The sequence below is a fragment of the Myotis davidii genome, unplaced genomic scaffold, assembly GCF_000327345.1.
Source record: "Myotis davidii unplaced genomic scaffold, ASM32734v1 scaffold242, whole genome shotgun sequence".
Classification (NCBI taxonomy): domain Eukaryota; kingdom Metazoa; phylum Chordata; class Mammalia; order Chiroptera; family Vespertilionidae; genus Myotis; species Myotis davidii.
In genome coordinates, this window is record NW_006295821.1 from 3,175,227 (window position 1) to 3,189,648 (window position 14,422).

The following is a 14,422-nucleotide window of genomic DNA, read 5'->3' on the forward strand; positions in this document are numbered from 1 at the left end:
CGCCTGCATGTGCCCAAGGCACACCCCCGGGGAATAGACTCACATGTAAAGAAAAGATATACAATGTCCTTAAAAGCAAGAGGGTGGCCCGTTTACCAAGTCAGAGGCTCATAGACTATAAACAGGATGTTTTGCTCAGTGTTTTATCAGAAGCATAATACAAAAGAACAAGGTCTTCTCTCTTGTGGGCAAAGCTGCCTGGATGTGGGGACATTTAATATGTAAACAGAAACCAGGTAAGGCAAAAATCAAACAGTTGGCAACAATAAAGAGAACCCTGTCTACGGTTTACTAATGAAGATGGTAAAGTGCTGCTTCTCGCCCTCCCATCCCCACCTTACTCCTCAAACAGAAATTCTGTTCTTTATTGTCTTGAAACCACCTGGAAAGTATTAACAAACTCTAAATCCTCCCCCCTCCCAACAGAATATGATTAAGATTGTTATTAACATAGTTTCAGATACTCCAGTCTCCACCAATGAGAATGTTAATATGTTAGCTGCAAACTGTTTTGTTTGGAAAGAGGAAACCCTGCCAGTGGTCTTCAGGAAAAGCACAGAATCGTTTAATAAATTCAGGAAAAGAACAGAATCCATTTAATAAATTACGCATTCGGAGAGACTTTGGGTCTTATGACATTCCCAGAATAGTTTGTCCATATTTTTCTAATCAGTCAGTATATTTCGTCAAAACATCTGGTGGAACAAATTAAACTCTTACCATCTTTCAAATAGTGAGTGGTTATGGTTAACTAACTTCTTTCCTGACCACTCAGAGAGCTAGGGGTGGAGACACAGGAACACAGTGGCTGTGTCCTGCACCAAGGGCCTCGGACAAGTGTGGAGGGGCCCACACCGTGCCTGCATCCAGTCCTCAAGCCTGTGTCGGGCTTGGGCCCCCGCTGCCACCGGAAGAAGCACCTTTTCCTTCTCACAGAGAACTGAGAGTGCGAAGGGGAAAAGGTTCTGCTCAGGATGTGTGGCTTGGTCTGGCTTTCGTGAGCTTGTTTCTAACAAGCCAAGGCCCAGGGCTGCACAGTGAGGGGTGGTGGAGGAGGAGCTTTCTGTAATTGACCCCCAGTCAGTCTCAGGCTGGCTCCTGCTCTGTGGATGGGGATGGGCAGCATATATGCACGTAGACATATGGGTCAGCCAAGCTTGAACAGGTGCTACCATCCCCCTCAGGGGAAATGGTGATGAAAAAGCATAGTGTAAGGTGTTGTGAAAGGTCACGTCTGTAACACTATCATGAAGGATAAACATAACCCTGTGTCTTAAATACTGACTGAGATTGGCATGGGCAAGGAAGCTGCTGTAATCTACACTAATAAAAGAGAAAAATGGTGTTGGCACGGGCAAGGAAGCTGCTGTAATATGTAAATATTACAGAATAGGCCATTGAAACACAGGAGCGTTTACTGAGTTACTACTGATACATGCATTGTTTCCTGAGTTCTTCTGGGACCCACCAATGAACTTGCATCAGACGATTATGTACTGCCGGGCTGGTATGGCTCAGGGGTTGAGCATCGACCTATGAACCACGAGGTCACAGTTAGATTCCCAGTCAGGGCACATGCCCAGGTTGCAGGCTCAGTCACCAGTAGGGGATACGCAGGAGGCAGCTGATCCATGATTTTCTCTCATCATTGATGTTTATCTCTCTCTCCCTCTCCCTTCCTCTCTGAAATCAATAAACATATTTTTAAAAAATGATTATGTACTGCTATCCCTGTGAAAAATACCATGTTGACTGCAACCCACAAATATGTCAAGCAAGTTCTTTTGATTTGGTAGGCATAAAAGGGAATTTTAATATCCTCTCAAATGATTTAATGCTAGTATCTACCATGATAATGGTAATTGGTGTACGACGCTACCCTGTGAAAAATACCATGTTGATTGCAACCCACAAATATGTCAAGCACGTTCTTTTGATTTGGTAGGCATAAAAGGGAACTTTAATATTCTCTCAAATGATTTAATGCTAGTATCTACCATGTTTCTCTCTCCTTTCAGTTTCACTACTAGGATATTCATAATGTCCAAACTTATTTCTCCTCCAATACCCTGTGGAAATTTGCCTAAGGGGGTTGATTCTACATTCACAGGGAATTTAAGAAGTGTGCTGCCCTCTCCATATTCCACCACCTCCAGCATCTAGAGATAAGCTTAGCTCACCTTATGCCCTGGGGCTGCACCAGGCTCCATTTCCCTCCTTTCAAATCCTCCACACACTGTAGGAGCCTGTATCTTCAGGTACCCAATCCTGCTTACCTCCAATCCATTTTCCGCATTGCAGTCAAAGTTCTCTCTTCAGAATGGAAATTTAGTGAGCTCACTCCCCGAATCAAACCCTTGCTCCTTTCATGAACTCCCCAGCACAGCTTGCGAGGGCCCACGTCATCACATCCTGGGACTTCATACATTTCTTAAGCTTCCGGTCTTAACTAAGACACTCCCCTCCTGTCCTCTGAGCTCTTGCTGCACGGAACTTCCTTCCATCCCTCGAAGAGCCCCCATTCTCATCCACCTCTGTGCCCTCACTCCTTATTCCCTCCACTGCCAACAAATGAGCCATCTTTCAGACTAATCTTCCCAAATGTTCTTGCCATCGTGTCAGCTTTCTCCTCTACTCATAAACATTCCACCTAAATAATAAAATCCCCTACATGATTTCCAGGACTCCCCATAACACAGATCCAACTCATCAAACCATTGTGATTTAGTGGTCTTTTCCATATTGCATCCCCCTCACCATTGTAACTGTATTAATCTGCTCTTTGCTCTTTGCCACCACCTCCCCCAAACCGCACCCCCAGGTTTCTTTTCCTGCTCATCGGGACCCATGCACCAAGGCCACACCAGCACACATCCAAAACAGAATCTTACAGCCCTAGCCAGTTTGGCTCAGTGGATAAGCACCAGCCCTTGGACTGAAAGGTCCTGGGTTTGATTCTAGAAAGATATCTCTGTGGGACCTGTCCCTGTGATTTTAAGTATGTTACATATTTTCAACAACATGGAATATCACATAAAAATGTAATTCACTTACAATATTACAACATATATAATTTTTTGAAACAGAGCCAAGATAATGTAAAAGAAAAATGATTGGAAAGAAGTCATTAGCACTCAGAGTAAGCTCTTTATTTATTCTCAGGTTAGTTATAAACTTCTTTTAACTACTCCAATATTTATACCTGCATGCTAAACACTATTCAATATTTCTACCTTTTAATACAAAACCCTATTCATAAAATCATAAATGGAGCTTAAATGATAGGTTAATACTCTAAGTAAGTGGTCCCTGACCATGTAGTATTGTGTGTTTAGGTTAAAATCCTTCTACATAAAAGAAAATTCTCAGAAAAGACCCAAGCAAGTTGCTTAAATATCATTATATCTTTACATTTAGAAATTAACTGAAAGTCAAAAATTCTGAAAAGATTATTATTAAAGGTCAGCTGATGTGCTTTAGTTCCAGATGTGATATTTTCACTTTGAGATATTAATAGGAGATACCCAAGTAATTTATACAAGAATACAAAAAAGCAATCAGCTACATAGAAAAGTACTGAATCCATAATAAATGTTTAAGATTAATTTTTCCAAAGATGTACTCTGGAATATTCAAGAACAGTCGGCATGACTATCACGGGCTTAATATGTTTATCAACCCAAAGGAATAATTAACATTGTTTTAACTTTTTCCTCAATATTTTTTATTTTTATTGTTGAAAGTATAACAGATGTCCTTTTTTCCCCATTGACCCCCCTACACACCACTCCTGCCCTCCCCAGGACTTCCCCCTCACTGTTATTTATCTATGGGTTATGCATATGGGCATAGAAATTCTTTGATTAATTTCTTTCCACCCTTGTCTGTCCCGGGCCCCCGGCCCTTTCCTTTGAAATAGGTCAGTCTGTTGCATGTTTCACTGTCTCTGGATCTGTTTTGTTCATCATTTTATTTTGTTCATTCGATTCCACATATGAGGAAAACCATGTGATACTTATCAAACACTAAAGGAATGAAAGGATATCCTGATCTAGCAGAAATTAAATGAACATTTTATTACTGCTACTCTTAGGCCAATATTATTCTTTATAGAAGTAACTTTACAGTTTTCTAAACCAATTCCACTTATTACAGATGTTGATAAAAATATAAGGAGGCATATAATGAAACTCAGATGCATCTTCATGGTCAAATTTATCTCTTATTTTCAAATGTACAAAACTATATTTCTTTAGCAATAAATATAAAATTTTGGTACTGTGGATTTTTTAGACATTACACAAATCCTTCTAGTAGCTTTTTTTTTAGCCCAATCTGTTGTTTCTAATAATTTCAGTATTTAAGTTATCAAACACTTCAGAGTTAATTCTGATTCTCAACTTTCATGAAAATAAAAGCTTCTAAAAATGAGGAAGAATTGATTTGTTAGGGAATCTAAAACTTAAAGTTAAGAAAGAAATAATCAATTTACATAATTAGTTAATTAAATGAACTAATGAAGTTAAAAACCATAATCATTATTTTAAAAAGGAGAGTCCTGCCCTAGCTGGCTTGGCTCAGTGGATAGAGCGTTGGCCTGCAGACTGAAGGGTTGCGCGTTTGATTCCGGTCAAGAGCATATGCCTGGGTTGTGGGCTCAATCCCCAGTGTGTTTGTGTGTGTGTGGTGGGGGGGTGGGAGGAGGTCATGCAGGAGGCATCTGATCAATGATTCTCTCTCATTATTGATGTTTCTATCTCTCCCTCTCTGAAATCAATAAAAATATATTTTTGAAAAAAGAGCCCTCATGCCCTATTTCCTTTTTCATTTCTGGATAAAAAGATGATTTTCTTAGGAAAGTTTTATTTAAGGATAAAGTGGGCTGGACTCTTTCTTTTTTCTCCTTCTCCTTTTTGAATTCCCTCTTGCAGAATGATGTGTCTGTCGCCAGCACTACTGCAAGCAGGAGCTCTCCATGTGGTAATCGGCTAGAAGTCCAGAGGAGGTGGAGTGAGAAGAAGAAAAACACCTCGTATTAAATTCCATCATGTGTTGAGCTTTGTTTTTACTACTCTGGCCTAGAACCTTAATCAGCTAACGCCAACTATTCCAAATGTCCTCACTACCCACTAATCTCTGTTTTCAGATAGGAAATTTCTTCCTCCTGAAATTGAAAGTCATGGCATCAATCACACATTTTAGGCAAAGAAAAACAAAACAAAATCCACTTTAAAACGTCAGAGAATGTAGGACACTTAAAATGCTGATGATATTACATTCAAACAACTGTACTACATCTCTCTAATGATCTAGATCAGGAAATTGCTGTAGGGTTTAATGATATGCTACTAAGTTATTTTGCATTTCAGCAACCACTATATATTTTGATATGATCTTAGCAAATAATAGTCCTGTAGTTAAAGCAGAAATTTAAAGACAACATTCTATCAACCATGATTTAATTTGTCTAGCGTAGGATGCTAAAATCACAGTGTTTATGCTCATAAAAATATTTTCATACTTTTCTTCTTTTCTGCCAGAACATTCATTTTTTTCATTGGATGGACATTCTTATCACAGGAAAGAAGACAGTTTCTTTCATTAGTCAATTTATTCATTTTATCTCTAAATGTTTAATTTAATACCAATCACAAGGTCATAAGTCTGAATAAAGCAAGGTTCCCACTCTCATTACTCACTAAGAGGTAAGATTTTTAAATGAAAATTTAGACTGTGAAAATTGCTTGAACACAGCTAACCATGCTGCAGTAGATCTATGCTGCTCTGATGAAGCAAAGAAGCTTCATAAAGACCGACTTGAACAGATTGTACACTGGGGAGAGTTCCATATTTTTGTTACTATAAATTGCTAATTTAAGATAATAAAATTTCAGTCCAGTAAACAAAACTACTGAGTTTCTATATGTGCCAAGAATTGTGATTATTGGGGAGTCGAAGACAAATGAGATACAGAATTTGTCCAGAAACAGTGGGGAAGACAGAAGTGTTAAGACAAAGTGATAGCCACATAGTTCCAAAAGATGTATACACACACTTTGAATAATTGTAAAGGCAGTGTTTATTCAAATACATTTCACTTTCAAAATTGAGCTATCAGCTGTTACTATATATACATTTTTGGGGGGGACACCCTACATATATACATTATATTATATATTATGTAGAATGCTAATATATAATATCAATGACTATTTAATTACTAAATCCAAGAAGGTAAACCAGTATTTTAAAAGGTAAATATTTTGTTTTTTAAATACTGAAATGTTGTTGCATCTTTCAATCAACAAATTGGCTTGATCTGTTTAATTTGAACTTTCATTGCTGTAGTGAGCTTTACATGTCAATACCATAAAGCAAAAGCATTTCTTTCAATTAAATCAATGTTTGCCAAACATTCTTTATGAAGGGGCAAATAGACATACATGTCCATTTTCTGATTCCTTCATGCAACTTTGGAGCTCACTCTTTTCATGGTGTTTTTCTCAGGATCCTTCCCTCCATCAAGCTTTCAGAAGAGGGAGGGGGCAGAGAGCAAGGACTCAAGTGAAGGGTAGAATTTCCCTGTCAGTCCATCCCCAGGACCCTCCTCCTGCATTGACTCCCAGTGGCCTCTTCTTTCTGGCTTCTTCCACTTAAGATGAGTTCACTCCTTTAGATTTCACCAGAACCATTCATCAGGAACCAACAGTGGGCCTTGCCCAGTGCCTGTTCTTCCTGGGAATCTATGCCCACGGAGCGCTTCCAGCCACGGTTCCTCCTGAGGATTCAGGGGAGTTCCCCATCACAGAAACACAACAGGAAGTTCAGCAGAACATACCAAAGGGATCCTTTTTATGAAAAATAAGTGGAAGTGGTCTACTGTGTAACAGAGACTCAAGTAGCCGTTTTATTTTCTTCTGAAGAGTCTCACTGGGATAGACTCATGGTGATATCAGAATCTTGTTACTTTAATTCCTCACTTGGAAGTAACCTTTGATGTTTTGAGTATTTAGGCTTTCTTTTTAATAATAATTTATTTTGCAAAGGTTATCAGCAGGCAGGAGTTTTATGGTGAGGGTTTACAGGTACAACATGTGGATTGTTTTACCAAGGTAATGCGTTTGATGTAAGAGACAATTGAGAAATAAAATCAGTCATCGTTGCAGGATGTTCTGTTTACCGTGAAATATTTAAACAGGTGAGATATTGCAGCATGCCTGGGACAAACTGTTCTGTACCTGGATATCACACAGACGTTATATTATACATGACCCAGTAGGACATCAACAAGAACATGGCATCACTCTGAGCAATGCCATCCAGTGCCTTCTGTTGATACTGTTTTGAGGACTTTATTTCAGAAAAAAAGTGTTAGATTAATCAATCTAAAAGCTAAAGCTAAAAATTAGCTATCTCTAACAATAATCCCCAAATAAGCACATAAGTGTTTAGAATTTGTCAAAATATCTAGCTGTAATCAAATTTAGTAACATCCATTTCCTGGGTAGATGTAAAGAGGCTTTAAAATCACACATGTGCACACACATCAGTATGATGATCTATTCTACATATATCTTAAAGTAACCTAAAATCACTACTTACTCTGCATGTACAGTGAAGAAAAACAAAATCCTTTCATTTTTTTCAAACAGGAAGTACATCATTAGCAGAGAACACCTTGCTTAGTACACTTCTGAGATTGTGTGGATGAGAAACACTGAAAAAATGCTTTCAAAGGGAGAGCCAACAAACACCTCACTGAGAAAGGGGACTGCATCCTGACTCTCAGGTTTATGGGAACTTTGACTTATTCTGTTAACCAAGGGGCTACAGTACACATGGGGAAGGAGAACATGTTGCTGGCCCTGGAAATTATGTACAGCTGGACAATCAAAGACTACCACCTCAGTGGGAGGGATACCAGAGCATGTCCACCTCACGGATACAGACAAGCAACAGGACACTTTTCCAGACAGATTGTGGTTAGGCAAATGTCTGCCCTAGAGAAATCAGAAGCATAGCCAGTCCTCTCTTAGTTTTAGGGGCTTAAACATAAAATATAGACTCCAGATGTCTTTAGGACATACAAGTCTACACTAATAAAAGTGAAACAGGCAAATTGGTGTCACTCTGCTACACCCACCAGCCAATCAGAGCGACTATGCAAATTAACCCTACAAAGATGATGGTTAATTTGCATACCCAGGCACGGAATGAAGACTGAAGACTGAAGAGGCTTGGCTTCTCTACTGTGGTCGGACCAAAGGCCTGGGTCCCAGGTGCCGGAGGAAAACCAGTGCCAGTAGCCAGGGGAAGGAAGGCCTATTGCTAGAATCTTCATGCAACGGGCTTCTAGTTAACATATTAATAGTCCGAGGCTCCCCAAACTCCCAGATCATTTGACCAGAGCCAAAGGACACCTTCTCTAAAAAGTTAAACCTCCACTGTGGCCACACAGGATTCCCACAGGCACCAAGTCACTCACTGAACGATAAACACTGGAAGAAAGAATCCTCTCTGTCAGCAGACATAAGAAACATCAACAGTAGAAGCTCAAGAACTTTAGATAATATTGGTTACAAACTGGTGATAGATGGTGTAAAAAAAGTGTTTAAAACATCTAAAAGAACTGGATATGTAAGAAAATGAAAGGAATTACTATTTAAGAAAAAGCAGATTTGAAAAAGAACAAAGAAGAACATTTAGAAACTTTAAAAGTCACTGAAATTAAATTTTAGTGTAAACATTAAACATCACATTAATCACTGCTCAAAAATGGATTGGTAGACAACAATTAGCAGAAGAAATTACCCAGAATGAAGCAGAGAGAGATAAAGGGTTGAAAAATATAAAGGAGAAGTTAGGGGAGAAAAACAGAATGAGAGAGAACAGCATGCATCTAAAAAAAAGTTTCAGAAAAAGAGAAGAGGAAAAACAAAGAAGAGGGAACATTCACCAAGAAAATGGCCAATAATTTTTCAAATTGAGTAAAATAAATGCATCTGGTGATTTGCAAACGGAAGTCTCCAATTGAATAAATAAATAAAATTCATATCTAGAATCATTGTGATAAAACTAGAAATTTATACACACATGAGAGAACACCCATATAACAATACTTATTTATTCATCCATTTGATTGCACACCTCCTATGTGTCAATGATGGTGACAGGACCTACATGCATTAAGTTGATTCAGTCATGGCCTCAAGTCTTAGGATACTTGCTTTTGGGAGAAAAACAGCAATGCAGTCAAAATATATAACTCATGAGCAATTCCATAGTAGAGATATGCACAGAATCTACTAGAGTTCAGAAGATGGAGGAGATTACCTCTGACTACAAAGGAAAGAGGAAGGAGTCAGGGAAAGCCTCAAAGGACAGAGGTACTCAAGATGAATTTTTAGAAAAAAATGTTTCCTAGGAAGCGAGGAGAATCCATGCAAAAGAGTGTGAAGGCATTCATTCATTCATTCATTCATTCCCTGGAGATGTATGAGCATGTTCATGAGGTGTGCTGTTCCAGGAGGGCAGAAGATTTGGAGGGAATTGGTAGGAAATTCGCTTGGAAAGAAAAGTCAGAGAGATGGATAAATAATTTTTTAGGCAGACTAGAATGCCTCAGAGCAGTTTTCCCATCATGAAAACTCTGAATTTGAATCTTAAGGAATTCCAACATATAAAACAGGTAAAACAGAGCTGCTCAGATAGAAGAGGACATGTGTGTGTAAATATGTGTATGTGTGTTTTCACGGTTGGAGCCTAATGAGTCAAAAACCCTTGTTCTCGGAATGCATCTTATTTGTGAATGTTTTTAATAGGTCATCCTCATTTACAGATATTTCATCTTTTAGCAGCATCGTTTCAAGAACTACTTCTATCTGTCTTTCTATATAAGTGGTTATGGCTGGTATATATGTGTTCTTTTTACATATACATATGTTTGTTTTGAACCCAAAACTTTACTAAAATACACTATTAGAGTGAATAATTTGCATTAATTTGTTGGATTTTCTAGGTGGACAACCACATTATTTGTAAGGATGGTAATTTTGTCTTACCCTTCTTGACAATGGCATTGCTTTTTATATTCTCTTATCACAATGATTCCAACTTTAGAATCAAGGCTAAAAAGAGCCTGGAGCTACTTCACCATTAAATATGATGTCTTCTGAAAGACTCCTTTTACTTCTAATTTAAAAAAAGATTTGGGAGTTGGCTGTTTTGTGTTTTGGCACCTTTTAAAATGGTCGATTGATTTTTCTCTTTTTACTTATTGATGTGATGTATATTAATATTTAAATTTCCTAATATTGATCATTGAGCATCTTTTAATGGACTGTTAGATTCAATTTGCTAATATTTTATTTATGCCTTTATATCTACAAGTCAGATAATTGCCTGTTCTTTATTTTATTAGTGTATCTTTTGATGTGTTGCTAGCACAGACATGCTGAAATTTTAATTTTAAAATTTTTTTGAATATCAGATAAGTTTCAAGTTTTAAAAGAGGAACATAGAGACAGCCAATGCATCATTATCCAGAAATATGAAAATAGCAATATTGCGATACATTTACTTCAGATCTATTGTTTACAATTAAATTTCACAGATAAAATTAACACTTCCATCTACACATTCTTTTCCTTTCTTACCATATTAAGTAAGTATGATCAAATGTGTATATATCAGTTTAGTCTATACTAATAAAAGGGTAATATGCTAATTAGACCGGTTGACCGGCCATCTTCTGGATGTCTAGCTTCCTTCCAGACAAAGCCATGGTGGTGGGGGCCAAGGCAGAGGCAGTTAGGAGCGATCAGGCTGGCAGGGGAGAGCAGTTGGGGGCGAGATCAGGCTGGCAGGGGAGGGCAGTTGAGGGTGAGATCAGGCCGACAGGGGAGGGCAGTTGGGGGCATTAGAAAGGCAGGCAGGTGAGTGGTTAGGAGCCAATGGTCCTGGATTGTGAAAGGGATGTCTGAAAACCGTAGCCAGACATCCCCTGAGGGGTCCTGGATTGGAGAGGGTGCAGGCTGAGCTGAGGGACACCCACCCTTATGCACAAATTTTCTGTACCAGGCTTCTAGTATTTAAATAAAATTAAATTATATAAAAGTACCTATAAAGTACATATTGTTGTGTGTACTTAAAATTACATAAGTAGTATTCAGATTGCATGCATAACTCAGAAAAATTGCTTTGTTAACTCAACTTTAGCTTTTAAGATCTATTCTTAACAGATATACTTTAGGTTCATTTATTTAAATTGTTTTAAAATACCACCACTCCAGTCTAAGTAATGTATTCATTTCCTTAAATATAGTCATTTATTGTCTTTTCCACTTACTTGCATGTTTAAGAATATGTCAATGAAAGTCATGTACATATTTACTTATGCACGTGTGGATTTTTCAAAGTCAGAGTTTCTTCACCTCAGGACTGTGACTATTTGAGGTCAGATACTTCTTTGCTGTGGGACCATCCTGTGGAATGTGGGTTATTGGGCAGCACCCTCTGCCTCTGCTCACTAGATGTCAGTAACACCCCCTTCCCCAAGTTGTGAGGACCACAAATGTGTCCAGATATTACAAAGAGCCCCTGTGGAATAATAATGACCTGTGATGATATGTTATGCATATGTCCACCTTTTAAAATATTTTTTTATTATTTACTGATTTGAGAGAGGGGAGGAATGAGGAGAGAGAGAAAGAGAGAGAGAGAGAGAGAGAGAGAGAGAGAGAGAGAAATTTGTTGTTCTACTTATTTATACATTCATTAGTTGCCTCCTCTATGTGCCCTGACTGGAGATTGAACCTGCAACCTTGGCATATCAGGATGATGTTCTAACCCAACTGAGCTTCCTGACCAGGGCCATAAGTCTACCTTTACTAAATATTACCAAATTGTTCTTCAAATTGTTTGTACTAATTTGAATGCTCAGGAGTGTGTAAGTGCCCCACTCTTCCTATTTTCTGATTTTTGTTATTGTTGCAAATGTCATTGCGAAATGTTATCTGATTATTTTTTCAATTTGCATTTCCTTGATTACTTGTGAGAACATGCTCCGTTTCATGTATTTGTTGGAACGCTCGGGTCTTTCTGTATATGGCTGTCTTCTTAACAAAAGAAACAGAGGATTTTCTTCATGCTCTAATTTTTGCAATGGTTCAAACAATTCTCTGTTGTTTGAAGGTTTCAAAGTATATTCTTAGGAATTTCCTGGGCATGGCTCATTTTGTGGGTGGAAACAGCCTGGGTTCCCTCTAGATATTCATCTAATTTGATTTCTTATTTCTTTTAGAGTCAATTTCAGATTTGTGGAAAAGATTTTTATTTATGTAGCAACACGACCAATTGGGTTATAGTCTTTGTCCACATTGCCAATGATAACTATTTAGTTTTTTAGTGATTTTTGTGTGTTTGTCTTTGCTTCTTTATTAAGTTGGTAATTTTATTGCATTGTGAAAAGAATATACGCTGTACAATTTCTGAATTTGGTGATGTATAAGACTTTATGGCTAAAATATAAGACTCATTTTTAAGTAAGTATATCATAAGCATCTAAAAATATGGTATTGATATAAAAACTATCAATTGATAATATGCTTTGTTCACTATTTTACTTTAGGCAATTTAGGTTAAAAAATAAGTACATCTTTGGCCCATTCCTTTTCTATGAATTTTTATTTTATAGTACTTCTGTTTGAGTGTTCCCGCACATAAATTTTAAATCTACACAATTTGTCCACATCCACTCCTTTTACCTAACAAACTTCTCCATTATTCCTTTCAATTATTCATGTTTAGTTGTTTATATACATCATAAATCATTCTTACATGTTAACATCCACTCAACATGACTTTCCCAAATGCAAATATTTCCATATTTCTAGGTAAGTGACACACTGCTGATCAGATATAAAACACTTGGGACTACATATATTAATAACATATTATGATTGATAAGAATACTTTATATGTAATAATGTTTTATATGACATCTATATAGAAAATGATATTTAACATACCTGATATATTTATGTCATGATATATATTAATAATTATTTATATTAATGCATTTATTGACATAATATATGATGAAATGTCTGGCACTTGCATAGACCTTTCTACCCTTCATCCTCAGAGCCTTCCTCACCTCCGGCTAGTCCCACACTCTCCTCACTTCTTTCCTGAAGGCCTCAGGAATTCATCCCAGTTTCCTCTCTTTTTCAGGCTTCTCCCATCTCTCTACCCTTCACATTCCTCCATTATAAGGCTGAGGAGAGAGGACAACCTGGAAGGCAAGCACACGGATGCCTCTTTAAAAGAGGTGTTGCTGACAATTGAACTGAGCGATATAGACTGGGGATTGGAGCAGGGACTTCAAAATGAGAGATTCGGGAATATAGAAAGTTCTAGAGCTCTCACAAAGAAGCTTCCATCAGAGCCCTGACTAAGCAGTTCCTGGCGACCTTACTGAAAATGTGTCTGGCAACACAGGGGCAAGATGGTGCAGCATGGAGAGTGTGTGAGCTCGAGCTCTGGGTGTGACGGATGTCCTGGCTTTGGACATCCCAGAGCTTAGGTTTGTCTGTATTTTGTCCATTCTCGGTAGAGATGGCAGGAAAGGCCTGCCTTGTGAGGTTGTGTGAGAGCGGGATTTGGTTTGCACTTCCATAAAGTGATCAGCGCTTCCCTGCCACGACAATGTCATGTCCGCCCTTTAGGTTTGATTTCACACAGCGGGATATCTGGCTTTACCTTTCTCAAAGCATGATCTGCAAAATTTTGAAAATCTGGTAAAATATAAACACATTTCCAGGTCAGGTAGAAATTTATTTGATCATAAATTCAACAAAATAAATTTTATTTGGGCTTCGCAGGTAACCTCTACAAGGGGGGGCACCTGCAGAACCACTGCTCGTGATTTACCTGAGATAGTGGTTCTCATTAGGGTGCACGGGAGTCCCAGGGTGGGGAGTCTCAGGCCCAGGCTGTGCCCTAGCCCACTTACAGCAGCATCTCCGGGAAGTGGCAGGCATCGGTAGGTTTCACCCTCCCCAAGGGACGTTGGAAATCACTAATTTAGAAAGATCACTCTTGCTCTTGGTGGGGGAAGACATAAGGGAGAAGAGATGTTGAAGTGCAAATATAATTCATTATTTACTACTCCTCACTTAGGAAAATCATTGGTGTTTGGACACACACACTCATTTTCCCTGGGTGTCCTTCAGTTGGGTTATATCTCCATCTGGGGTATTCTCTTTATTTGGTGAATGCGTGCTCCTCCGCTCTCTAGGGAGTCACGCTGTCTGAGATGTGTTTCTTGGCTAAGGTCCACAGGTGGCTCTCACTCATATCACACTCTAAGGCAGTGGTTCTCAACCTTGGCAATGCCGTGACCCTTTAATACAGTTCCTCA

At 38.4% G+C, this 14,422-nt stretch overlaps 1 protein-coding gene across 1 annotated transcript in view; it reads right to left on the reverse strand.

The window, feature by feature from the left end:
* Nucleotides 1–14,422, reverse strand: part of MYO16 (myosin XVI) — a 439,204-nt gene that overhangs the window by 248,903 nt on the left and 175,879 nt on the right. The gene's annotated exons all lie outside the window — the stretch shown is intronic.